The sequence below is a fragment of the Cavia porcellus genome, unplaced genomic scaffold, assembly GCF_034190915.1.
Source record: "Cavia porcellus strain 051 isolate PalLab524CR breed Dunkin Hartley unplaced genomic scaffold, mCavPor4.1 scaffold_7, whole genome shotgun sequence".
Lineage (NCBI taxonomy): Eukaryota > Metazoa > Chordata > Mammalia > Rodentia > Caviidae > Cavia > Cavia porcellus.
In genome coordinates this window covers 34536257-34563704 of record NW_026947490.1, presented here as the reverse complement: position 1 = coordinate 34563704, position 27448 = coordinate 34536257, and the positions used below count along the sequence as shown (strand labels likewise).

Below are 27448 nucleotides of genomic sequence, written 5' to 3'. Positions count from 1 at the left end.
GGAATAAGCCCTAGAGCCCCTGGTGATGCTGTGCCCAGCCCCACCCTCTCACTGTGTGTAAAGACCCTGGCCCTGAACTTTCTTCTGGTGCTGGGTGTGAACTATCTGCTCCCATGTCCCACAGGGATCTCATGGTGGGTGTCCTGACTGCCAGGGCCCTAGAGCTGTACACCATCCTGCCCCTCGTGCTCCACAAGAAGACCTCATGTTATCTGGGAATGGGATACATGCAAGAGACCCCCACCACCAGAGCTCCTCCCTGCACACATGGCAAGCACACAGTTGCAGGGTGCACTGTGCTTCTCCAGAGTCTGCGCCTAGTGCTTGTCTGAAAATGAGCACCTGCTGGTTACCTTGTCCCCGCAAGCCCTGCTCCAGGCCCCATGAAGTCCTCTCCCCATTTTGGCTTTGTGAGTTTGCCATTTCAATGTCTTGTACGTGGACTCAGCCAGGTTTGCTCTGAGAGTCACATTTCCATTCCTGACCATGGGGTGCAGTGCTGTCTTCTCCACACTTCCTTTAGATTCACACCCAGAAAATTGATCTCTGGACCTTGTGTTAGCTGTAGTTTTAATTTTCTGAGGTGCCTCCCTTTCCTATACCAGTGGCACCCTTTGCATTCCCAGCTGCGGTGGGGAAGGGACCCAGCTTCCCCACCCCCCTGCATGGGAGATGGGAGGAGGGCTGGGGTCAGGAGGAGACAGTGTGTGTATGAGGATGCTTAATCCCAGAGCCTTCTAATGTTACCTATAGGAGGAGCTTTGAGTGTCTTTAGCATCTTGATGGGACTTTAAGAAAGACCACAGTTTTCACCCTCAGGAGCACTCTGTGGTCCCCATTTTATTATGAGGAACAGTGGGGTATCTGTTTCACAACACTCTGCCTGAGGCCAGGACTCCCTGGACTTGGAGTCCCTCCAGGGTGGCATCTGTCCTGTCCTGCAGATTTACTTGGAGCTCCCTTACCAAGCAAGACTGCCTTCTGTGCCCCAGGGAGACAGGGAAAGGAGAGGGGAGGCCACATTCCCCCCGCTCAAGGAGGCTGTTGAGGGGGGAACCATCTGTGTCACCATCACCTTGTCTAGGCCTTGTCTGCCCAGGGCTCTCAGCTACAGGCCATGATCCCATGGCCCACCTCCCTCTTGGCCTTTGGTGAGTCTGGGACAATGGGGATGGTTGGATGGACTGGGTAGATGACAGTGGGGAGAGGCCCTGTTCCCTGTTCAACCTGACCCCAGCCAGGAAGTTATGGGGTCCTGCAGGAGACCTCCGGCTCCCACCGTGGTCAGGGAAGCAGAGGACCTGCTCCTAGATAGAGCCCTGGGTGTGCAGCCAGGCCAGCTTCAGGAAGTGCTGGGGTGCCCTGGGGAGTCTGGGGGTCTTCCAGAGCAAGCGGGGTCAGGGTCTGAGGTCCCTGTGGAGTGGACTGGTTTGGTGGACGCTGTGGGAAGCTGAGTCCTGGGCTCTGCCAAGCCCCTCAGGACCCTGGGCGGTGGGCATTTTCTAACTGCTCTTCTCTTCCAGTGCTCTGCCTGGTCCAGGGGATCCTCACACAGCAGGGTGAGTCATGTGAATCCCATTTGACAGGAGGGCGCTGGCTCCTGGGGGCTAGGGTGGATCCTACAGGTTTCCAGTCATGACACTCAAAATGTGTAACCTGCAGCCAGTTCCTGCTCTAATTTTTTTTTAAAAGACAATCTCTCACTGTGCATTTCACACTACCCTTGAACTCACTATGTAGCCAACATTGGCCACAGCCTCCCAAGTGCTGGGATTATAGGTTTTGCCATTGCCACTCCCAACATGCTCTCATTTTCTGTCTGTTATTTTCTTGTTTTGAAAAAAGATATAATAACCATTTATATCTATGCTTTACCAAATGATGCTTCCATATAATGTTCATATTATGGGAGAATTAAATTAAGCTCATTAACACCTCAGTCTCCATATGCCTGTCCTGTGTGGTGAGGATGTTTATTTCCTACCCCCTTAGCCATTTGGAAAGAAGCACCATGTCACCATGAGCTGACCTTAGCCCTCCCTGCAGTGACCTCCAGGGCTGACTGCACGTTTGAGCCTCTCCATCAGCTTCACCCTCTCCCAGCCACCTGCCTTCCCTGGCCTCTGGGAACCACATTTCTACTCTCAGCTCCTCTGAATCAGCACGAGGTGGTGAGATCCTGTGATACTTGCCCCGCACTAGCTCAGTGCACTGGGCAGGATGCCCTCTGTTTCCACAAGGTGTCCACTAGCACGGACGTCCTTCTCTCTGAAGGACGGGTAGTTAGTGTTGCACTCTGCCTGCATCACACTCTCTTGGTCCACTTTTCCTCAGATGGAACCTTTGGTGGGTCTCTCTCTCAGGAGCAGCAGTGATCACCGCCTCAGGTGTCCAGTGACACTGATGTCCACAGGGGCAACTCAGGCCCAGCGGGAACAGGCTGAGCCCAAACTTCCCCTCACTTCTCCTGAGTGGGGAGCAGGACAGCCCCAACTGATTGTGTCCCAAGTTCTCCATCTTCCTCTGAACCTGAGCTTCTCCTTCACTGCCCATCACCTCCAGGCTCTCAGTCCTCTCCTTTCGTCCACAGCTGCTACTGCCCAGCTCCTTCTGGAATCAGAGATTGTAGTGTGCAGTGAAGATGTAGAAATTCAATTGTTTTTCTCTCCATCCAAGTGTGTTGTGTTTATGCTGTTATGAGGGAAAATATTCTTCATCCTCACAGGCTTTTCATTAATTATCTTCATACAGAAGCAGACCCACATAGCTCTCTAGTCTAAGTACAGCTATCTCCCAGTCACTTCTTGTTCCTATTGAATCTGTGGCCCTTCTGCCTAGATATTTTGACTTCCTGTCACCTTTCAAGAGGCACAAAACTCACAGGCTGAGTTTAGAATTAAGCAGGAAAACTGCCTGTTCACCATGTACAGCATGACTTTGAGAAGCAAGTAGACATTGCATACTGGCTTACTCAAGCTAATTAGGGCAGGTTGGGCAGGGGTGGGAATTCAGTTGCACACAGTCTGCCCAGGGGGAGGTGTGGATGTGATGGGAGGTCACATTAGATAATGGCTGCACAGCTCTGTGAGTTTGCCCAAAACACTGAACAGTGCCCCCAAAATCAGCTCTGCGTGCGGTGATTTCTACTCAGTGGACACCGAGGCCCTGCACTGCTTCCTTCTAGTGTTCCTGTCCCCACCTGCCATCTCTGCTGAGCCAGGCCCTGTGATATCCCGGGGCATGAATGTGACCATCCTGTGCTGGGCCGATGGGGGCTTTGAGGTGTTTTTCCTGGAGAACTGTTCCACTGGGAATTGTTCCCCAGTTAAGCAAGAGAAGAGCACTTCATCTTTCCAGACAGAGGCCAGATTTCCCCTTACCTTGCTGAATGCTGGGCATTATGTCTGCATCTATCAGAAATGGTCCATATGGTCTCCACGCAGTGAGATCCTGGAGCTGGTGGTGACCGATGCAGATGTCACACAGGCTCCCATCTGCACAGCTTCAGCTGTGTCCCCAGGTTTGTTCCAATTCATCTGGACCATGTCCCAGCTGCCATCCTCTGTCTCCCATTCCCTCCTCCTAACCCCAAGTCTCTCCCCTTCTGGGTTTACCTGTCCCCACAGTTTCCCTGCCCCAAGCTCCCTGAAGTGCTAGTTCCACTGGACACAATGATAGAGTGAGCATGGAGCTGGCCCTGCTGCCTGAGCAGAGAGTGGTCCCCAGACTTTGTCCAAGGGAGAGTGTGTTTTCCCTGGGGATGGTATGTTTCACATCTTTTCATGCAGATAGAACCTCTAGCGGTCCCAGGAATATGTCCCCTCTGGTTGGGTCCCTCTCAGACACTGGGAAGGTATCCTGGTCCAGGGATGTTCCTGATCAGGGTGGGACGATGGTTTGGAAGAAGCTTTGTGATGGGATGTTCTATGCCCTTTTATGGTCAGATCCAGAGATGTCCTAAGGTCAGGGTCCAGCGAGGAGAGTCCAGTCCATCTCTGTGTCCTGCCTGGGATTCAGAGCTGCTGTTCACAGAGCATCTGTCAGGTCAGCACAGCAAGGTGGTGAGTAGAGCAGAGGCAGTGGCCATGTCCAGCAGGGTGGATTAGCAGAGGGCCCTTCTGCTTCTCCTGCTACTCTGTTCTATTCTTTCAAAAGATGTGGGACACTGTCTGGGGTTGAATGGTGACCAGGTGTGCTCTCTAGAGGACACTCAGGGCACGGTATGGCCAGGCTGGGGAGGAGATCTAAGCAGCGCCCTGCAATCTCTAAATCTTGTCACTGCCCCTGGAGGCTTCAGACCCCTCACACAGCCCTGCTCCTGCAGAGGTCACTCAGAGTCCTCATTCCTGGGGGTTCACTCATGGCTCTGTTTTGCAGTCAAGGGTCAGAGTCCAGCGCCAGAAAACTACAGCAGGGGACTGGCCTCCCCAGGCAGTGGGACATCACTGCTATTCAGAGCTACATACCAGGCACGGCCAACACATTTAATATGGCTCCCCCAGAGGCATGCAGCCATCTGGTTTTTAACAACTCAACTTTTTTTGAAAATGTGTATAATTCTCTGGGCATGGTAGCACTCCTGTATTCTTGGCACTTGGGAGGCTGAGGCAGGAGGATCCTTGCAAATCTGAGACCAAGGTGGGCTACAAAGTAAGCTCAAGGACAGCCTGAACTGCATAGTGAGATTCTGTCTCAAACAGACTCGTGTGTGTGTGTGTGTGTGTGTGTGTGTGTGTGTGTGTGTGTAGAGAGAAAGAGAGACAGAGACAGAGAGAGTGAGAGACAGAGACAAAGACAGAGAGAGACAGTAAGAGAGAGAGAGACAGAGAGAGAGAGAGAGAGAGAGACAGAGAGACAGAGAGAGAGAGACAGAGAGAGAAACATGAGTAATTAAGGTTCTTGGAGAAAAGCACAGGCTCTAAAGGGTCCTGGACAGGACTAACCTTGGCCACCATGCCCCAGACCCAGGTTTGCCCACCTCTGAGAGGAAAGGGGGCACTGTTAAAAGCTGTGCCTAACAATGACAAAGGCCCCCAAGTGGAAGGGGCTGCAGGGAGGAGAGGTGGCCTGTGAGCAATCTGCAGCATAAACTCATGGGTTGTGTGCAGCCAATCCTTGCTTATCCTTGTCTCTGCACCTACTGTGTGGGTCTGATGGCACTGTTCTTACCCTCCTGTCTGTAGCTGTTCAGCTGCCTGACCCCTGTGTTCTGTGGCTGGTACCTCCCAGTCCAGGGGCCAGGGTGTGAGTACTCTGTGCGCCCTTCCCAGGAGTCTACAGGTCATTGTCATCCTGAGCAGGGATTGTTACTGTCCATGAGACTGAGCTCTGAGCCCAGATGGTAGTGAGGACAGAGCCCAGGTGGGAGCGAGGGAAGCTGGCTGCTTACACAGACCTAGCTAGCACAACTTCTGCTTCCCAGGCCATATGGTGCAGCCAGAGCTCCCAGCCTGCATAAGTGCCCCGTACATCATTGTCCCCAACACTCTAGGCCACTGTGACACAGGGCAAGCACAGATCACTGGGTAATGCCAAGGGCTCAGCTCTGCTGTACGCCCCAAGGGCAGGTCACATTGGAGCAGATAGATGGGAGCTTCATCATGCCAAGTGAGGCTGCATCTAAATATGCAAAGCATAATTATCCATGCGCCATTGTGTGTGTGTGTGTGTGTGTGTGTGACCTGCAGGTCAGTTGCAGGGGGTTTCATGATGAGAAAGCAGGCCAGTGATGGTGTAGCCCAGCAGGCGGACCACAGCCCTTGCACAGCACAAGGTGCAGACAGAGGGTTTGGGGAGTTGTCTTGTTTCCCTAGAGGATGTTGCAGCAGCAGCTGGAGGAGGAGGGGACAGAAGAGAGGGAGCACCGTACAGGAGGGGGCGTGGTGGACACCATCTGCTCAGCACCCGAGGGAGAAGCATGAAGGAGACAGCATGGGCTCTCACCAAGAGTGGCACGGCATCAGGATACAGGGGCTCATCATCAGGGCTTCTGTGGGCAACAGAAGAAATCAGAGACGTGGTTCCTGCACTTGAGTTGGGAGCCAGTTTCTGCTCCCTGCCACTTCTGATCATTGTCTCAGAAAGGTGAGCAAAGCACAGTGGGCACTGCTGTCCAGCTATATGTGGCCACAGGTAATTTTAAATTTTTCAAGTATCATAATAACTTCTAAGTCTAAGGGTTGTGACTTCTGAATATCTTCTAAATAACATGGATACAGAAAGAAGCCATTAGTTTGGATGCACTAATGTCCTTGCACATTGATTTGGGACAACCCAACCCTTACCACACATAACACACATGCCCTTGTTCATGTGTTTATCTGTATGAGTGACTGTGTTGTATCCTAGCTGCTCCTCCCTGTGCAATGACTGGTTCCCAGGAGGCCAATGTGATGCATGAGCAGTAGGGGTCCCAGCTGGGTGATGAAGGAGAGACAGCCCCAGACTCCACATTCTGTGCTCCTGAAGTCCAGGGCTTCTGAGGACCTGACCCGGATCCTTGAGCACTGGGTCCTAAGCCGGGGACATGGTGGAGATGCAAATGCAAAACAATCAGCTCACATCTTTCTGTGTCCCAGACTGAGCTCTTCTCAATCTTTACAAAGTGATTCTGATGGCAGTTATGAGCTCACAGATCACAGTGAGGCTGAAAATCCACCAACCAGCCCAGAGGGAGCCCAGTTACTGCGGGCAAAGCCCTCGTTCAGGACCCACATGAAGCTGTTTCCTCTGGAGGAGACAGGCAAACGTGCAGCTCAGGAGTAACCCTCAGGTCTCCTCACCAGCTCACAGTGTGCCTGCTCTACCTGGTTCTCAGGAACAGCTGAGACTGTCAGGCCACCAGAGAACAAGGCAGAGCCCAGGACAGGGGAGCAGGAGAACTGTCAGTCATAGGGTCGCACGCAGGTACAATCCTGTCCAGGGAACACAGGTGGACATACATGGGTTGGGAGTGATTTTGGTCTGTCCTGACCTCTGTGACCTCTTTGTTCTCACCCCCAGCCTCACAGCCCCAGGATAACAAGATGGAGAATCTCACTCAAATGGGCCTGGCTGGCCTGATCCTGGTGGCCCTTGGGGTTCTGCTCTTCCGGGCTCACTGCAGTCAGAGAAGGACCCAAGATACAGGCAGCAGCTGAACACCAGATAGAACTCATAGAGTGCTAAGATGGTAGAGATTTTGAACAATGATGAATAAATCTTGTGATCCCAGAATGTACTGGGGGGAAATCATGTGCATAACCTGAAGACTTTTATGTTGAAATTGTGCAGGGACCAAAAGTGGTTGCTGTGGGCTCTGCTGGCAGTGCCCCCTCTATTCTCAGCACTAGGATGGGAGGCTGCACCCCTGGCCAGGTTCGGTCCTCACCTCTGTGAGTCTCATGCCTGTCCACTTTCAGGGGACTCTGTGCTTCCTTCTTAACCACGTTTCCCAATGCAGAGTAGAGAGGTGCCATATTGTAGCAAAGAATCTAGAATTTGGTTCACATAACAGAACAAATAAACAAAAATCAGACTTCAGCATGAAGAACTAAGTGAAAATTGATGCCCTTACACACTCTCTGACCACCTGAAATCCAGTAGTATTTATTAGGTGCTCTTTGTAAGTTTCCTGCTGAAGTGTGACAGCTTGGCAATAAACACACTTTTGTTTCAAGCAACAGGCTGGGTCTGGGCACTGGTGACTAGCTCTGAAGAATGTCAGGTGGAAACAAAGTCCTGTTTTGCAGCTTTTCCTGACATCTGTGTATATTCCTCTCAGGTCCAAATTCAAAACACTGGTGTGGTAACGCACGTGCAGAGTGTGAGGGGAGGCCCATAACTGGTGTCATCAAATTCCACTGCTCACTGCTGAAATTCACATAAACAACAGACCTGTACATGAGTCTGGAATCAACTTTGCTACAATCCCTGCTTTCAGAAAGCTTCCTTTTTGTTGTTTGGTGCAGTCATTCCGATTTGCTACACAGACCACTACTGCACCAGGGAACAAAGGTCATTCTAGTTCTTCCTTCTCAGGCTGTTCCCTTGCACTTCCTCTGTTTACCCTCTTGCACTTTGGTTCCATGCTGGAAGGGGTGGAAAGAGGACAGCTTGTCTTTCTACTGAGCTTAGCAGAAAGCTTTCAGGATTCCTGACAGTAAGTATGAGGTGAGCTTCAGGGGTTTTGTACACATTCACAATCGGGTGGAGAAAGATCTGCTCCTAGTTTACTGAGTGGGCTTGGAGTGAGGACAGATGCTTTCCCTGCAGAAGTGCAGGTCCCTTCCCCCAAGTACTTTTATTTTCTACCCTGTCACCATCTGTAATGGATGAAATCACCTGTCTTCTGAATGAGGAACTGTTCTGCATGTGTCAGCTGTGTCCCACACACATCTGTGAAATCCTCCTTCTCTGCACTGTGGATCAAGGAGCCCTCAGGCGTTGTTGCCCCAAACGAGCTTCTCATCTGCCCCAACCAGTCCCTGCCCTTCCGTAGGCCTCAGGAGTTGACCTGTGCTCAACTGGACACGAAGCCCATTCAAACAAGGGGAACAATGGATGTCGCCAAGGCCAGGAAACACACAAGCAGAGTACAGTACAAACACTGTGCTCACCAGTCAAAGACATGAGGGAGTGAGCCCCTGTCCTCTACACTGTGGCCTCACTAAACCAGAGCTTCCTGAGAAAACAGAGGATTCAGGCCCTGTGGGCCAGTGGGCGGAGCCATGAACAGACACAGGGAGAAGTGACCTCGGTCTGCACTGAGGAAGAGCAGAATTGTTAAAGGACACAGAACCATTGGGACAGAGACTCCTGCTGCTGAGGACAAACGTCTCCTCCTTGTGTGAACAGTCCCACACCAGAAGCCCAGGAGGTGAGAGAAAGGGAAGGGAGGGGGAGGGGAAAGGGAAGAGGTGGGAGAGAAAGGAGAAAGGAGGAAGGAAGGAAACAGTTCAGGGCTATACTTAAGACCAAAGGTCATTTGCAGTTGACAGGGAACAGCTTACCAGTACCTGTCCATCCTTCTGGACAACCTGGAGGTTAATACAGAGGCTTGCATTACTCTTAATCCTGCCACACAAATCGTTACAGCACTGAGAGTTAGCTGCTCTGTGAACAGGTGATTTCCAAAAGCAAGGGGGTAGACAGACATCAGTGAACTACCAGACTGGAGGTGAATTATGGACTGAATCCCCTGAATCTCATTCTGTGTGGTCTTCACTCAGTCAGACCTTCACAGGGCCTCTGCAGTGTGACACTGAAGTGGACCTTGGAATGACAAACACTTTGTTCTGTGCCCCACCACCACCTGAGATGACGCTGTGAAAGAAGCACAGATAGGATATCTGTCTTCAAATTTTGGAGGACCTACATAATTCTTTTTTTTAACTAAATATTTTTATTGAAGTACAATTATAGAAGAGTGCACAAATCGTAAGTGTATGGCTTGATGAATACTCATAAAATGAATGCACCTATGTAACCAGCACCTGGATCATGAAACAGAACATTCCCAGCACCAGAATCCTCTTATATTGTTTCCCAGAGCCAAAGAAGCTAGGTTAAAAAATAATGGACACAATATACACTTACATAAAGTTCAAGAAAGGTAAAACTAGTGGTGAATTATGTCATAATACCACTTGCCTTGGGAAGGGAGGAGGCGAACAAGAGGCTGACTTCTGATATCGTATGTGAACTCTGCCTACTCAATACTGTATTTCTACTAAACGGAATCAGACTATGTACCCTTATTTGGGGACGGCTACTGTCAACTGTATTCAACTGACACCTACTACTAAGTTTTTAAAATAATTTTTCAACAAGTCCTTCTGGGCTTTCCAGAAATATAATGTCTGCAGATAGTTTTTTCTTAATTCCTGTTTGTTTTGTCTAATTTCTTTGGCTAAAACTCCCAACACAGTGTTAAATAGTAGAGGATAGTAGGCTTAATGTTGTTCCTGACTTTATCTGAAAAGCCTTTTTTGTTTCAATATTAAGGTGCTGGCTTTTAGGCAGAGGTATAATGTTAATAAGTTACTCATCAATTTCTACTTACTGAGTATATTTACTAATTCCTCAGTTGTATCAAATGTCTTATGTGCAGAGATAATCATATACTTTTAAATCTCAATATGAATATTTAGATCACCTATTATCAAATCCTTACTTTCCTATAATAAACTCAGTTTAGTCATGATTTGTTTTCCTTTGAAATGGCTGCTAGGTTACTTGCTAATAAATCATTAAAACTTTTTTTGACTGGTCTATAATTTTTTGATGCAATCTTTGTCAGATTTTTCAATCAACACTATTATATTCATTTTACAAAATGAATTTGGAAGTTCTTTCTTTTCTTGGCAATTTATGGTTCGAGAATTTTTTTCTAGTCTCTGGAATTGTTTGAGCAACAGTAGGATTACTTAATCTTAAAAGTTTGCTAGATTTACAGTGTGGGACTGAAATATTATTATTTTTTCACAATTTGAACTTTTGTTTAAAAAGTTAATATTCTAATTTCTTGCTTGCTTGCTTGCTTTTTCTTTTCTTTCTGAGACAAAGTATTGCTATGCAGATCAGGCGGCCTTGAGCTCACTGTACCCTGGCTGGTCTCAGACTTGCAACGATCCTCATGCCTCAGCCTCTCCAGTGCTGAGATTACAAGTGTGTGCCACCACACCCAGCTTGCTCTAATTTACTGTATAAAATTTCTCAAAGTAGCCTACTCAAAAAATTTCCTGTCCTCCTTGTCATTTAAGTTTTTCTTGTTGTGCTTCTCATTTTGTTCTTACGTAGGTTAGGTCGCAGTTTGTCTCTGAGTTCCACCACACCAGCTCTACCAAAGAACCAGCTTTTGAATTACAGGTTCCACTTTTTTAATTTTCTATTAATTCTTTTACTTCTGATCTAAAAGAGAAAAATACCAAGATTCCAGAAACAGTGGCAGAGAGGCCACAATGAATGGAGCAGAAAGCGAAATGAAGAAGACAAACTGACAACTAATGACAGAGAAAGAGCTCAACAGAAATGAGGCAGAGAAGGTTGGATGGTATGAATAGCTATTTTGGAGAAAACAAGACATCATAATAACTAGTGCTGACTTAACATCATCTTGTTTTGAAGTCCCATCAAGCTTTTGTTCTTCTGTCTCCATCAGTTTCAACATGTTGTATCTTACTGGATTTTATTATACGTGATAATATAAACAAAAACTTTTATAGACAAGGAGAAAATAGAGAAATCATTGTTCATTTTCTGTTAGTTGGCTCTAAATACCCTGTAATACTGTCATTCTCTTGAGTGGTTTTACATTTTCTTGATATATTTGATGCTACAGTATATGAAGTTATACTCAAAGATTTCAAGGAAAGAGACACTATGGTAACTGCTTTTATGTCAGAATATCTTGTGGTTAAATACTATTTTGCTTAAATGGTTATGTTCTGACCTGTGCTGTTTTGTTGTTATGTCCTCTTTTATCTTAATCTCCTTTTTTATTATTTATTTTATTTATCTTTTTTAATTAAGGGAAAAATAAATAAAAAATAGCAGGATATATTATAGTAACCCACTTTGATTTCCTATTAGCTGATTTGAAACCCTGTACTTCTCTCACCTTCTTGTTTTGACTGACTTTATTCTGTTTTGCTTGATAGTATCATGTCTGAGAGTATAGGCAACAACTGTGGAGACAATAAGATTCACTATGATGCCCATTCTGGTTTGACTATTATCTTCTTTTGAAGTTCTGTTGTGGTTTGGTTTTATTGGTTTTGTTCTTTACTGTTTTAATTTTATTATAACTGATGATATAGGCAATTCTTTTTAAGATACTAAGAGGCATTATGGGAACCATTGTTGATCACCTTGTATTCTGTTCTTACATTATGTAGTATGTCCATTCTTTTGATTTGACTGACTCTGTTCTATTATGTCACATTTGGTTTTATTCTCTTCAAAACAAAGTAATAAGAACTGTGGGAGTAATAAAACCCAAAATGTGTAATTGTCGTTGTAAAAAAGAGAGGAAAAGAAAGTGCTCTAGAGGATTTAACTGCATATATATTTAAGTGTATAAGATAGATAACCATATTACTGAGTTTTTGATGGATCATTGAACAGAACTATTTGCAATATCACTGTTTGAATATCCACTTTATATGTTTTAATTTTGTAACTTGAACAACTATTTCTAAGATGACAATGTGTAATCTATTAACTAGTGATTTCCTACTGTTTATTTTTTTTGAAATTCTGTATAACTTGTACTCTTTTTCTGTTTTTTCTTTTTCTCCTTAAATAAACTTTTTTAAAAGATAAACTGCTTATAGATTCTACATATGCATGAGTCACAACAGTATTTCTATCCTTTCTATATCAGAGTGAGAAACAAAACAAAGCAAGACAAAATAAAACATATTCCTATAAACACATAAAGTGAAAAAAACATCTAAAACCATTGTACAAAGAGTTCTACCATGATTCCTGTGTTGTCTCTTGTTATCTTCAATAGAATTGACTATATCATTAGACATAGTATAATTAAATATATCAGTATATAACAGTATTAATAAAAACTGAACTTTGTATATAGTATAGAACTTCAAAAACAGGCAGTTATCAAACCAGAATGTGGATCATAGAGTCTTGTCATCTTCAGTATAGTTGCCTATACTCTCAGACTTGATACTATCAAGCATATGAGTTTTGAACAAAATCTTCTCTGCCCCAATTCTGTTATGCTTTTTTTGCCATCAGTTATCTGCTTATCTACTTCATTCTGTTTTCTGCTCCATTCATTGAGGCCTCTCTGCTACTGTTCCTGGAATCCTAGTACTTTTCTCTCTCTCTAGAATTCCCTGAAGTATTCTCTGTAGAGTTGGATTGGTGGTTGTGAATTTCCCAAGTTCTTTTTTGTCTTGGAAGCATCGTTTCTCCATTAATTTCTAGCGACAGTTTAGCAGGGTATATCAACCTGGGATGGAGGATACTTTTTTTCAGGGCTTGGAACATTTCGCTCCAGGCTCTTCTTGACTTGATGGTTTGTGTTGAGAAGTCTGCCATTATTCTGATGGGCCTTCCTATAGGTGATCTGTTTCTTGTCTCTAACAGCTTTTAATATTCTGTTTATATATTGAATTTCTGGGATCTTGATCATTATATGCCTAGGTGCAGCTCTGTTTGTGTTGTAGGTGGCTGGATTTCTGTATGCCTCATATATTGGAATATCATTTCCTGTTCCTGTGTTTGGGAAGTTTTCCTTAATTATTTCTGTGAATAGCTTTTGTAGTTCCTTTGTACCCTTGCTTCTTCATTCCCATTCTTTATTCTCAAGTTATAGGTTCTTTTGTATCTTCTAGACTTTGTATTGTTTACTACTTGTTTCCTTGTTATTTTTAAAAAGTTTTCATACTCCCCCATGGCAAAATTTTCCTCCAGTTTGGATAATCTATCCTTAGTTTCTTTCAAGATGATTTGCCATCTTTCCATAGTTTTTAATATCCTGGTAATCTCTTTGAATCTGATTCATGTATTCTATATTTTTTATATTCATCATCAAATGGTTCTCTTCTTTGAGTTCCTCCCTTTTTCCATCTGTATCTGCTTGGAGGTGCTTAGTATTAGTCTTATATCTTGCTCTTTTATTGTATTATATCTTGATCTTTTATTAGTCTTATGTCTTGCTTTACTTGGCTAAATATTTCACTTTTCAACTCATCTATGAGATTCCAAAAATATCTCTTTATGTCCACTGCCACTGTGTCTGATATTGCATGTTTGCTGTTCTCATTCTCCTTTGTATTTACCTGTCCTGGGTCAGTGTTTTCAGGGTTGGGATCTGGGGACATTTTGTTGTTGCTTCCTCTTCCCATCTTTTTTGCTTCTTCCAGGAGGCCCCAGTTTCTTTCTTTGTTGGTTACAATTTTTCTGAAGTGTGCCGGCTAGATGACCTTTCCCACTGCTGTGTGTTAGTGAGTTGCAGACAGGGGTAGCGTATGCTGTCTCCTCCCCTCCAAATCAGTCAAGCTGCTGTAGCCTGCACTGTTTTACACCACCTCCCCTGTGGGTCAGTCAAACTTCTGATGTGATGTATTACATTTATTGATTTGCATATGTTAAACCAGCCCTGCATTCCAGGGGTAAATCCCACACAGTCATGGTGTAATCTTGATGATTTGCTGCATTCTATTTTTCCAAGATTTTGCTTAGAATCATTGCATCAATGTTCATTAGTGACACTAGCCTATAGTTCTGCTTTTTGTTTGGGTCTTTCTCTGGTTTTGGTATCAGAGTGATACTTTATTCTAAGAATGAGTAAGGGAGGATTGCTTCTCTTTCAACATCATTGAAGAGTCTAAGGAGTATTGGGGTCAAATCTTCTCCAAATTTCTTGTAGAATTCTGCAGTGAGTCCATCAGGACCTGGGCTTTTCTTTGGTTGTACATTTTTAAACACATTTTCAATTTCAGTAGCTGATATTGGGTTATTCAACATTGGTATATTTTTTTGATTGAGCTTTGGTAGTTCTTATGTTTCTAGAAATCTGCCCATTTCCTCTGTGTTTTCCACCCTATGTGAGTAGAGATGTTTTTAAGTAGGTGTTCAAGACATTTTAAATTTCCATGGGATTTGTAGTGATTTCTCCCTTTTCAGTGCTTATTGCACAAATCTGAGTGTTTTCTTTCTTTATCTTGATAAGATTGGCTAGGGGTTTTTCAATTTTCTTTATTCTCAAAAAGCCAGCTCTTTGATTTGTTAATTCTTTGAATTCGTTGTTATCTTAAATTGCATTAGTTTCTGCACTGATGTTTACAATTTCCTCTCCTCTATGAGCTTTGGGTTGGACTTGCTCTTCCTTTTCTAGAATCTTGAGATGTAGCATCAGGTTGCTTATTTGTGCTCATTCTGTCTTCTTGATGTGACAATTTATTGCTATATCTTTCACTCTTAGGATCACCTACATTTCTTCCCACAGGTCATGGTATATTGTATCTGCATTTTCACTCAATTGCAGTATTGATTTATGTCTTCTTTAAATTGACCTTTAACCCACTGTTTGTTATTTAATTTCCATGCATTTATGTAGGTTTTGCAATTTCTTTTCCCATTAATTTCCAATTTCAGTGCACTATGATCAGATATTACGCATGGGATAATTTCAGTTCCTTTGCACTTACTTAAGAATGTTTTATGGGTTAACATGATCTATTTTGGATAATGTTCCATGTGCAGCTGAGAATGTATATTTTGATGTGGTTGGGTGGAACACTCTAGACATCTACTAAATCCATTTGTTCACAGATATGTTTCAGTTGTATTATTTCTTTGCTGACTTTTTGTCTAGTTGATCTATCTCTTTGGAACAATGGGCTATTAGGGTCTCCTATTACAACTGTGTTCTTGTGGATTTGGTTTTTCATGTTCATTAGTATTTGTCTTATGCACTTGAGTGCTATTCCTTCTATGAATAGTTACGTATGTCATTTGCATTTACTCTTGCATCTTCACTAATGCCTATTAGTCTTATACTGTTTCTCTTGGCATTAGCCTGAAGCTGCTGTATTGTCATTTCACGCTGCTTTGTTGTTTTTAAAAGGTCACTTACAGGAATCATGTCTCAAGGTCCAAAATTCTATCCTCAGCTTAATTAAAACAGAAAATTTGTCCCTTGGCTATCTCTTTAAGGTTGTTTCATAGATTCTTCTTGTTTTCTGTATTGTTCATTCAAGATTTCAGTCAATTTCCCATGTTCCTGTATTTATTTTATCTATTTCTTCTCTGGCTATCCTGAGTAACTCCTTTACTAAGATTGTTATTTCTATCTTTATGTAAGATAGAAAACTATTTCTAATTTGAATTTCTCTATAGCTTCATGAATTTGTTTCTTTATTTCATTTCTTATCTTCTCAGTGATATCTGGGTTATGACTTTTAAAGTCCTCTATTTCAATATTGCCTGTACTTGCTCCTGGTGGGCTAGATGTTTGAGATTGCATTGTGCCTTTTTGTTTTGTAATTTTCACATTTTAGGCAAATATTTGATTTTCCAATATCAATAGTCTCAACTGCAGGTAGTGTGAATCTAAAAGTCCTACTGTGTGTTTGATGTTTGTAGAGTTGCTGAGTACCACAATGAAGAGGAAAGCCATTCACCTGAATTCCTCCTGCAGAGCCTGTTGGGTGAGTCCTATATTCACCTTGGACAAAATAGCCCAGGAATATTGATGCAGGTCAACTCTTAGTTCATGCTATTGCTATGTTTTCAAGTTATTGCAGGTCACCAGATTTCCCTGTCTTTGGTGTTCATGTCGGTGAAGTCATATTATGTCACTAGGTGTCTCATAATCTCTTTTAATTTTCTACAAGATTGGGGAGGCCTTAATGGCATACTCAACCTGTTTGATGTTCTCTGTGTGGAACAGGTGATCACCCACCATCTTGACAGGTTTGTCAAGGTCTTAAAGTTGAAGGGAGCTTCACTAGTGCTCCCATTTAATGACTGTAGACCTCTATTTTTAGGGGAAAACTCACAATACTGACTGGAGTCTGCGGAAGTCTTCTGTTTGGGTGAAGGGTTCCTGAGTCTCCCATTGAGCCAACATGATAATCCACTGTAGTACCAATTTCTGGGAGAAAGTGTGGGAGACTAAGATCAAAAGAAGTACGAGGTCCAGGAGGAGTGCCAGCAGCCTGGGTCTAGGCCTCTGTAGTAAGTCCAGATGAAGGTGGGCTGGCAGCATCTGTCCAGGCATCCATTGGTTGTCCACTACCACCTTGTTTTGAAGATCTATATTGTCATAGTTTGGGGGCTCTTTGCTATCATTATTTATTTCTCTTTTTTGTTTCTCATTTTCCTAATAATCTATTTTGCTTGGTTGTATTTTATTTTGTTTATCTCTCTAATACAGAAAGGATAGGTATACATGAAGAGGCTTATACATGCCTAGAACTTCTCCTAAATAGTTTACAAGAATCAATATTATGTGTGATGAAATGAACAGCTACTTTAAAGAAAAAGATTTTATGGTATCCACTGCTGATTCCATATCATCATGCTGTGCAATCCAGTAATGATTCTATTCTTTGCTCAGAGTGGTGTTAGTCTGTTTTGTATTGTTTAATATCAATATACACGAAGGTATAGACAGCTATTTTGAAGAGAACAAGAAACATTATGGCAGGCACTGTTGACTTTCCTGTTGTATGATTTTGAAGGCTTATAATGCTTTCATTACTCTTTTCTGATCAGTTTTATATTATTTTGTTTTGTCTGAATTCACTGCATGTGAAGATATAGACAACTATTTAGAAGAAAACATGAGACATTATGGTAGCCACTGTCGATCTCCTGTTGTCTTGATTTGAAATCTCTGTCACTTACATTGTTTTCTTCTGATTTGATTTGTTCTGTTTTGTTATGATTAGTTTTACCTCTTTAAAAAAAAAACTGTGCCATCATCCCTCATCAGGGGTCTGTAGCTGAACCTCAGCAGGGCCTCTGGACATAGAGTTGACAAAAGTGGGTGTAGACCTCTCCTACCTGTGAGCACAGTATTCAAGGCATTTCTGTGTGAAGATCAGAAAAAATATTTTAAGTATATGATATAGAACAGCTCTAGGTTCACTAGTGCACTGTGCTCACAGGGTGACACTGGGCTTGTTGAAAAATCCACGTTGGACCTCAGGGATGTGAGCATCTCTGTTTGAGTAGTTTGAATACCATGGCATTGGGAAAAGAGGATTACATAGTGACTCAGGGCACTAGTCAGGATGATTATGGGGCTTATTATGATCCCCTAAGAAAGAAGGATATAAAAACATTAGAGGGAAGATGTGGGCCTCTGCTCTCTCTTACATCCCTGAAGGGAATTTTCTTCCTTCATACTTTTCAAAGGTTTATCTTCCAAACATGAATTATTTGATGCCCAAGGCTGCCTGGTACTAGGCCAATGCCAGTCTCTCCCCAGAGTGCATGATATAGTGCCCCCTAGAGTAACAATTTTGTATAGAATATGAATAAAACCTTAATCATGTCTCTGAAAAGTTGCTATATCATTATTAATACATGTGTATTAATTATCTACCAGGTTCAGGACATATAGAAAATTAACAGATAAAAATGTACTATACATACACAGTGTAATTCTACACTACCATAAAGATGAACAAATGTGAGTCGTGCTAAACAAGGGTTCTCTGCTCCATTCTGGGTTCTTGAGATGCGGCATCTTCAAGAGGGAAACTTCCCCCAAGAGCCTCTGCTGCCTTCATTCCAGGACTTACCAGGATGTAGGAGAGAGGAGGGACTGGCTATACACTGCTTTTCTTGTAGGACAGGATGCAGGAGCTAGCAGTTTGCCCGTGAATACAATGTGGTTTCCATGGCCTCAGTTCACAAGCTTCTAAATTCAGGGCTCACTGACCTCACAGCAAGCGATCAGTTTTTTTGCACCATGACATGGTGAGGGCAGCTGCTGTGGGATACTTTCACATGAGGCCCGGGCTCAGCACATCCTTAGACCCACAAAGCCCATTGCTCAGCCCATTGCTGATCCCTTGGCCACATTGCAAGTTTAATGCAAAGATAGTGTAATACAGATCACAGACATTTTCTTTTAAGGTGATTCAGTTTAAAGTACAGAATATTCCCCTACCATTTTATCTTGGGGAGTATTGGAATACAGAATGCTAACATCTGTTTGTGTATTAATGCATATATATGGACATATTTATGTTTTATAAAATGTATCTTGATCATTTTGATCCCTTTACTCTCCTTCCTTTTCTTATCCCTCCTTTTGTCTCCTGATTCCCTTCTGTTTCTCAAAAATGTCTGCCTTGATTTTGCTCTTTAATTTATATATGGTTTTGGTTTCCTGTGTAACTCAGACACTTGCTGCACCTCACGTATTTCACTTAACATTATTGCCTCACATTCCATCCATTTTCCTGTGAATAACTGAAGTTCATTTTCCTAACCCTAACCCTAACCCTAACCCTAACCCTAACCCTAACCCAAAATAGCAGGATATACTATGGTAACTATCCTTAATTTCCTATTAATTTAAACTGAAGCCCTGTATTACTTACACTGTCTTACTATGACTGATCTTATTTGAATCTGGCTTGTTAGATCGCTGTTTTGTCTTGACTGATTCTATTCAAATCTGGTATGCTTCATAGTATCAAGTCTGAGAGTAGAAGCAAGTACTCTGAAGACAACAAGATTCAAAAAGATATCCATTCTGGTTTAATTATTAACTGGTTTTGAAGTCCTACAATGTCTCCAATGTTTTGTTTTTATTAACATTGATATGTACTGCTATGTTCAATTATACTGTGCCTGATGATATAGACAATTTTATTGAAAATAAAAAGAGACATCATAGTAACTACTGTAGATCACCTAGTATTCTGGTTTTATATGTCTTTTTTGTTTGTGTTTTTCTAGGAATTTATTTTGTTGTCTTGTTTTGATTTGTTTTTCCATCTAACACAGAAAGAGTAGGTGTACATGCAGAGACTCATGCATGCATAGAACTTCTAAACAGTTTATGAGAATTGATTATATAATACATGATGTAATGAACAGATACTCTGAAAAAGAAGAGACACTCAGATACCCAGTGCTAATTCCATAGCATCATGATATAAAAATCTAGCAATACTGTTATTCTCTGTTCAGAGCAATATTAGTCTGTTTTCCTTTGTTCAATTTCAACATACATAAAGGTATGGACAGCTATTTTGAAGAGAATGAGAGACATTATGACAGCCATTGTTGACTTCCCTACTTTCTGGTCTTGAACACCTAAAATGCCTTCATCATCTTGTTCTGATTAGTTTAATGCTATTTTGTTCAGTATGAATTCATTGTGTGTGAAGACATGGACAACTAAAACAAGAGACAATATGATAGACAGTGAAGATCTCCAGTGGTCTTGCTTTGAAATCTGTTTTTCTTCTGATCTGTCTTGTTATGTTTAATTTTACCCTCTTTAAAATAAAAAATAATATAAAATTGCATTTCATTTGAATGAATTTTTGAGATTTCCCATTTCCCTTTTGTTTTGCATATCTAGTTCCATTCTGCTGTGGGCTGTGAAGGTAGTGGACATGGTGTCCACACTCTTAAATGAGCTAAGCCTTCATTTGTGACCCAGTGCAAGCTATCCCAGAGGGCGCTCTGTGTGCTGAGCTGAGTGCTCTGCATAGCTGACTGCAGTGCTCTTCCTGTCCCTAAGTCAATTGTGCTTATTAGCACTATACGCTTAGTGTGGTACAGCATGTTTCCCCACTGATTTCTCTCTGCATGTTGTATCTGATACTAAAGTGGGACATGAAAGCCTCTTCTGTCATGGTTTATATCTCAATGTCATCCAAGGGCCCCATGCACTCATAGGTGGGGCTTTTGAAAGCTGAATGAGTCATGCAGTGCTACAGCTGATTTGAGGCTAGAAAGGGGGCCTGGTCAGGAGAGGCAGGACCCTGGGGCATAGTCTGGAGAACCTTAGCTTCCTTCCCTGCCCTCCACATCTCACCGTGCCTCCTTGATGTCAGCAGCTTCCTAGGCCCAGTCCCTTCCACGCAGGGCTCTTTGTTTCTGAGCTGCCAAACATGGACTGAGCCTTCGAAATGTGAGCCTCACTACAGCTCTCCTCATGAAAATTGCCAGGGTCATAGAATGAGTCCCCACAATGAGAAAGTGACTGAAATTCGTATTATTACTGCACTGCCCTCTGCTTCTCCCTCCATTTGTCACATTTTTCTTAAACAAACTCGATCCCTTAAAAATGAAGTAGAATTCTTGAAAGTTTGGGACAACTGCTTTAAGTATAATATGGCTTATATGTAATTCACAACAATCACAAAGATAAATTAGAAGTCACACAAGATAAAAGTAAAATGAGAAAAAGATATGGATGAGGTGACACATCTGCAATCCTATCCTCTTGGCAGGCTGAGCAGGAGGATCACAAGTTTGAGGCCAATGAAATGGACACTTAGTGAGACCCTGTCTGAAAATACACTGAAAATTTAAAAAGGGCTTTGCAAGGCAGATCAGTGAAGGCAGAGGAGACAGAAGATCCACAGGGCTGAAATTAATGAACAACCTTGCTGCAAGTCCTCACTGAGTAATAATATTCTAAACTCCTTTTTATGATTTGTTGATTTGTTGCTTGTTTTTGAAGTGACAGGCTTGATCCTCTCTCCTCATCTTTCCCTCTGTCTCCTCTCTTTTTCCCCTTTCCTCTGTCCATCTCTCTCTGTATAGGTTGTGAACCCAGGACATCCTGCCTGCTAGGCTACTGCTTACCACTGCTATATAACTCAGCCTCTTAGAAGGTTTATGGGACAGGGAAATGTAGCCAAGGTCTTCAGGTTGACCTGGACCCAAACCTTCAAATCAAAGGTGAATCTCTGTAGGACAGTGTAAATTTGTAACATCTTTTAAAATCAATTGGGCCCCATTGGCTCACCAAGTGTCCAGGCTGGCCTCAAAGGTGTGATTTCCCACCATAGTCTGCTGTGTAAAAGCTGGGGGTTTTGTTTTTTGTTTTTGTTTGTTTGTTTTTTGTTTTTTGGTATGGTTTGAACTCATGACCTCACACTTGCCAGGCAGGTGTTTATGCTGCTGAACTAAATCTCCCGACCTGCAGAAATCTTTTCCACACTTTTCACTTGTATGTCTTCTACAGACTTTTTCTGTGTTGTTCATGGTTTGTGTAAGAAATTTTGTATCAAAATAACATGAAAAGTAAATAATCAAATTAAAGTTGAGTAAAAAATATTTTATTTGTATCATATGCTTTGTGATACTGATGCATAATTTATGGGTATTAATCTTGTGTATCTATTAATACATTTTTGTAGTTATGATTAATAATGCACTTATTCTCTAACATTCTATTTTGCTCTTGAAGTATTATCATGTACATAATCATTACATTTGTTTTGGGGAGCAGTAGATCCATATAGAGATCATGATCATTTTTCTCCCCTGCTCTACTCCATCTGTTCTCCTTTACTCTCATCTCAGGTTTTCTGCCCATCTTGACAGAGTCTAAGTTCCTATTTCCTACCATCTCTTTTTAATTCATTCTTTAAATAATTTATGTTTTCAGTTTCTCATGTAGCAAATACTTATTGTCTATCTATCCATCTATCTTTCTACCTGCCTGTCTATCTATTTCAGGCATGATAATGCAAGCAAGATTGATTAAAGAAATAAAAGAATGAATAAAGACAAACCAGCAAACAAGACTCAATGCATTCACACCTTGGATAGTAGCCTTTCAACTAGTGATGGCCAACTTATTCTATAGAGGTCCCATAAGATTACAATGCAGAAAACAGTTTCTTCCATTGCCTGCTGCTACCATAGCTGTCATAAGATCATTGTGTAATATGTCAGTCATATGTTTATGAGCATAGTGGAGGAAAACCTCCTATGAATTCTGCCAGTCACAAAAGACATGCTAAGAAAATTATACCACATGTGCACATCTCTTTTGCCTTAGATTCACTGTCATAACAACTACTTTCTTTTCTATTACTAATGGTGGCACAGTTGTTGTTTTTTCTTCAAATTACCTGATTTGTCATTGATATTACTATGATTTATGTTCTCCTCTACCAGTTTTCTGGAAACTAACACATCAGAAGAAGGCTACATAGTATGAAAACTCACAAATTAAAGAGGAAGAGATGACCAACCAGATTCTCATATCTCAATATACCAAAACAAGAAATTTAATGCAACATAACTTAAAAATATCCAAATGTCGTAAGTTACTGGATACAAATATATTAAACAGGAGAAAATGCCAAAAGATTCAAAAGGCTCATTTACTAAACTGTTAAGGAAATTAAAGAAGATAAAAATAAACAAGTGAATAAATGTAGGAAGTCAATTCAAAATATGCAGGAGTGATTCAACAAAGTAGTAGAGATTTCAAAGAAGTAATGAACAGAAATCCTGAGAAATCCAAACTCAATCAAATAAAAAATGCAGTGGAGATTCTCACTAAAATACAGGACAAATCAGAAGAAAAAACTTTAGGACTTCATGTTAAGTTTCAGCAATAATTACACAGAGACTCTTTAAAAATCAATTTTGAGCAAAATATCCAAGAACTTGAATATGTTAAAAGTCAAAGCTATATCTTTTGGGTATAGAAGAGGCACTACTAGGGTTCAAGTTGATGGCATAGAAAATCTATATCATGAAGTAATAAGAGAAAAGTTTTGAAATATTTGTGAATATATAGACATTTAGGTACATAATGTATTCAGAAAACTAAACTGCTATGAGCAAAAGAACAACACAAGTTATAGTTAAAATGATAAGACTACAGAACAAGGAAAATACATTCACAGAAGCATGTGAAAAGTGTCAAGTCACTTATAGAGGCAAGCCCATCAGAATATCTTCAGATTTCACGACAAAAATCCTAAAGACTAGGAAGGAAGGAAGGAAGGAAGGAAGGAAGGAAGGAAGGAAGGAAGGAAGAAAGGAAGGAAGGAAGGAAAGAAGAAGGGAGGGAGGGAGGGAGGAAGGAAGGAAGGAAGGAAGGAAGGAAGGAAGGAAGGGAGGGAGGAAGGAAAGAAGGAAGGAAGGCATGATATGTTGTATATCAAGCCCTGAAAGAAAATATTTGCATATATAAATGCTATATCAAGTAAAGCTATCATTTAAGTTGAAGGACAATGAAATAAGAACCTTCAAACATAACAATAAAGTATGGAGCATGAGTATGCCAACATTGCAGAATGTAATTTAATATGTACTACACAGAAAAGAAAGAGCAGACAAATCTACTGAAAATAAGGCAAAATTGATACTACAGATAAATAACAAAATCATCAAAATTAGTACTCACCTTTCTATGGTAACTCTGGTCTTAATTCTCCAGTTAAGGTATATAACCAAAGAACTTCAATTTTAAAAAAGACCCATGTCATGGTTTATGTTTGTGGCCCCCAGGCCTCATGAGTTTGCATTGTGCACTTGTGATTGATTCATTGTTTAGTGCTTGGATTGATGATGTTAGTGCTACACCCACATAGGGGTGAAGCCAGGATGTGATGTAATGGCAGGAAGAAGATGTGTCTTGCTCTTTGCTAGTTCCTGCTGTTTACAGCCACCACGAACTGGGGCCCAGCCATGCCAGCCTGCCTTGGAGCCAACTGAGTACAGATTGAAACCTCCAAAAACTGTAAGAAATAAACCTTTCCTTTCCCAAATTTGCGATTCAAGTATTGTGTCTCAGTGACGAGTAAAAATTAGCTATCACAGAATTTGGTATCGAGGAGTGGGGTCATTTGCTGTGACTATACCTGACTATGTTTCTCGAGAGGCTTTGGAAATGGCTTGTGGACAGAGTTTGGAAAGGCTCGGACATGTTGCCTGGATGCATAGAGCTGGAGCAATTTAGGCTGTTCTGTAGAGGAGATTCTGGTCAGAGCTCAGCAGACCAGAAGGCTGATAGAAAGCCTGATGGTAAAGACCAGGCTTGAGAGGTTTCTGCTGGGAAGAAGGACTGCATTGGTTGTTGGACTCCCCATGATGTGTGCTATGGCTTGGCAGAAAGTTTGTCTGCATTTTGCCATTGCCCAGAGACTTTGCCTGAGACTGCGAGAAAGGACAATAGACAGATTAATCTTGAAAAGGAAATTAAAAAGCAATTGAATGTTGTGTGTGTGGCATGGCTATTGTTGGGGCTTTTAGCTAGCTTTATGTTGCAAATCAAGAGCAAAGAGTTCAGCAGGATAATTTACAATACTGTGAGTTTGGCCAGAAGGAAAATTCCAGGAAGGCTGTGGATTGTAAAGACATAGTTGAGATTTTCATTGCTGAGGGGAGAAAGAGAGATAAGAAAGATGGCCCCGGGAGCATCGCAGGAAGCAGGTCCCCACCCTTTGCAGCCTCACTGCAAAGGTGAAAGAATTTGCTCAGAGGGAAAAGCTGCAGAATGCCTTGCTCCAGAATGGCGACAGAGGCCACATGAGGTTCTGGAATGGCGACAGAAGCCACATGAGATTCTAGAATGGTGGCAACATAGAGAAGATTTTCCTCACAATCAGGTAAACAGAGATCTGTGATCCAGGCAACTGACCCCTACGGTCAAGAGAGAGAAAAGCCTGGCTACTGCTCCAGCTAGCAGCAAACCTTGGTGGCATCCACAAGGTGCTGATTTTAGGTGAAAGGAAAATGCACAAATTCTGAGGGTAAGATGGCTTCCACTTCAATTGCAAAGGGCTTGGGAGGCTAAGCAGTGTGCCCTTGAGAGGGAAATCTGTGAAGATGTAAAGGTGAAGCCAAAGGTGTAGTGGAGACCCCAGAAGTTTGGAAAAGCCAGGAATGTGGATGATCCGAGGGAAGCTGCAAAAAGTGAGCAAAGGGGATTTAAGAGAAAAGCTGTGGGAGTTTAAATCACCAGAAGTGCCGTGGAGGTAGAATCACCCAAACCTTTTGGAGCTTGCGACCAGATTGCTTCAGATGCTGAGCTTGGAACTCTAGGACTTAATGTTTGTCCTGTTGGATGTTGGACTTGCTTTGTTTCCGATGCTTTATATTTCCCTGTTTGTAACTTTCGGAATAGTAATGTTTATCTTGTGCCTTTGCATTTCAGAAATGTTTAACCTTGTTTCATTTGTACAGGGGTTTACAGTTAAGAGTTTACCATAGATCTTGAAGGAGACTTGGGATTTGGACTATTCAGCAACACTGAAATTGTTAGGACTTTGCCAACTCTTGGAGGTGGACTAAATGTCTTTTGTATAAAGGATGTACATGAGTCCTGGGGGCAAGGGGTGGAATGTCATGGTTTATGTCTGTGTCCCCCAGGCCTCATGAGTTTGCATTGTGCATTTGTGATTGTTTCACTGTCTAGTGCTTGGATTGATGTCAGTACTACACCCACATAGGGGTGAAGCCAGGATGTGATGTAATGGCAGGAAGAAGGTGTGTTTTGCTCTTTGCTGGTTCCTGCTTGCTGCTTTCAGCCGCCATGAACTGCAGCCCAGCCATGCCCACCTGTCTTGGAGCCAACTAAGTGTGGACTGAAACCTTTCCTTTCCCAACTTTGGGCTTCAGGTATTTTGTCTCAGCAATGAGTAAAAAGTAACAAAGACAAGGCCTTCATAGGTAAATGGAAACAACTTGAAAATACCCTCATTAGTGAAATAAACAAGACTCACATTAGAAAATATCAAATTATGTCTCTAGTGTAAAAATAAATAACTGACAGAATAATGGGATCCAAAATGTATAACAGATATTGTAAAAGTTAAAGGGAAGGAAAGTACTCTAAAGGATATAGCAGTATGCATAGTGTGTAAGATAGATGACTATATTACTAAATTTCTGTTGGATCATTGAACAAAAGAGTTCACACTGTCAATGTTTGAGTGTCTAGCCACTTTTATGCTTCAATTTTGTAACTTTAACAACTATTGTTAACATGACAATATGCAATGTATCAACTAGCAATTTTATGATGCTAATATTTTTTAGCATCATAAAAATTTTTGTTTCCTATTTTTTATTCTCTTTTCCTATTGTTTTTTAATTTGCTTTTGATTCTTTAAATAAAAAAACAGAACAATAAAATGAGTTGAAACATTGATGACAGAAGGAAATCTACGATAGTTACAGTATTGCATATTACAACTCTAAATAGTCGCTTGGTTTTAGGAGTGAAAATCAAATAACATGGTTCTTCAGTATCAGCTGGGTGATGATAGCGCAGGGAAGGGGACTCTGTTCTTTTTTCAGCTTGCATGTAGTAGCTGGCTCACAGGCAGGGCCTTGGTTTTCTTCCTAGTTCTCCCTAGTTTGTGCCCTTCCTTGGCAATCATTTAACATTGACAACCAAACTTATTTTAATTTCTTGAGGTCTCACTGCTTTCTCACTGGGAAGGGTTCCAAATTAATAAATATGATTAGAGGTTTTTGCCTTGTGGGAAACTATACAAAACCATAGGACCTTAAATCCCTCTTGACTGATGCATACAAATCATACAATTAAGATCTGGATTCCATTTACTGCAGAATTTCATTCATATAATGAATAATGCATGCCAGTGAATACTGCTGTGTGACAGTCTTTAAAGCTCAAGCCATAAGATGCTGACACAAGATAAGGCTGTTCATTATCCCTTGAGGCAAAACCATCCACTAATATATGTTCGTTCATAGGTTCTCTAAAGATGAGACTAGGTAAAAAGAAAGCAAAACGCTGCTCATCAGTGGATTTGGTGGCAGTGCAAAAAGCAATCTTTAAGGTCACTAATAGTCAAATATCATTCTCATGGGATGGCTACATGAAATGGGATGCCAGGTTGTAAAGCTCTCATCAGCTGCAAACAAGCATTTAGTCTTCTTAAATATTGTAATAGCCTCTATTTTCTGGATTTCTTTGAGATATTAATTACAGAAGTGTTCCAAGTACTGCCATGAA

The 27448-nt window shown here is 41.9% G+C and overlaps 1 pseudogene; it reads right to left on the bottom strand.

Annotated features, from left to right (window-relative positions):
- The window catches only part of LOC100722699 (uncharacterized), an 82102-nt pseudogene that overhangs the window by 37578 nt on the left and 17076 nt on the right, over window positions 1–27448 (bottom strand).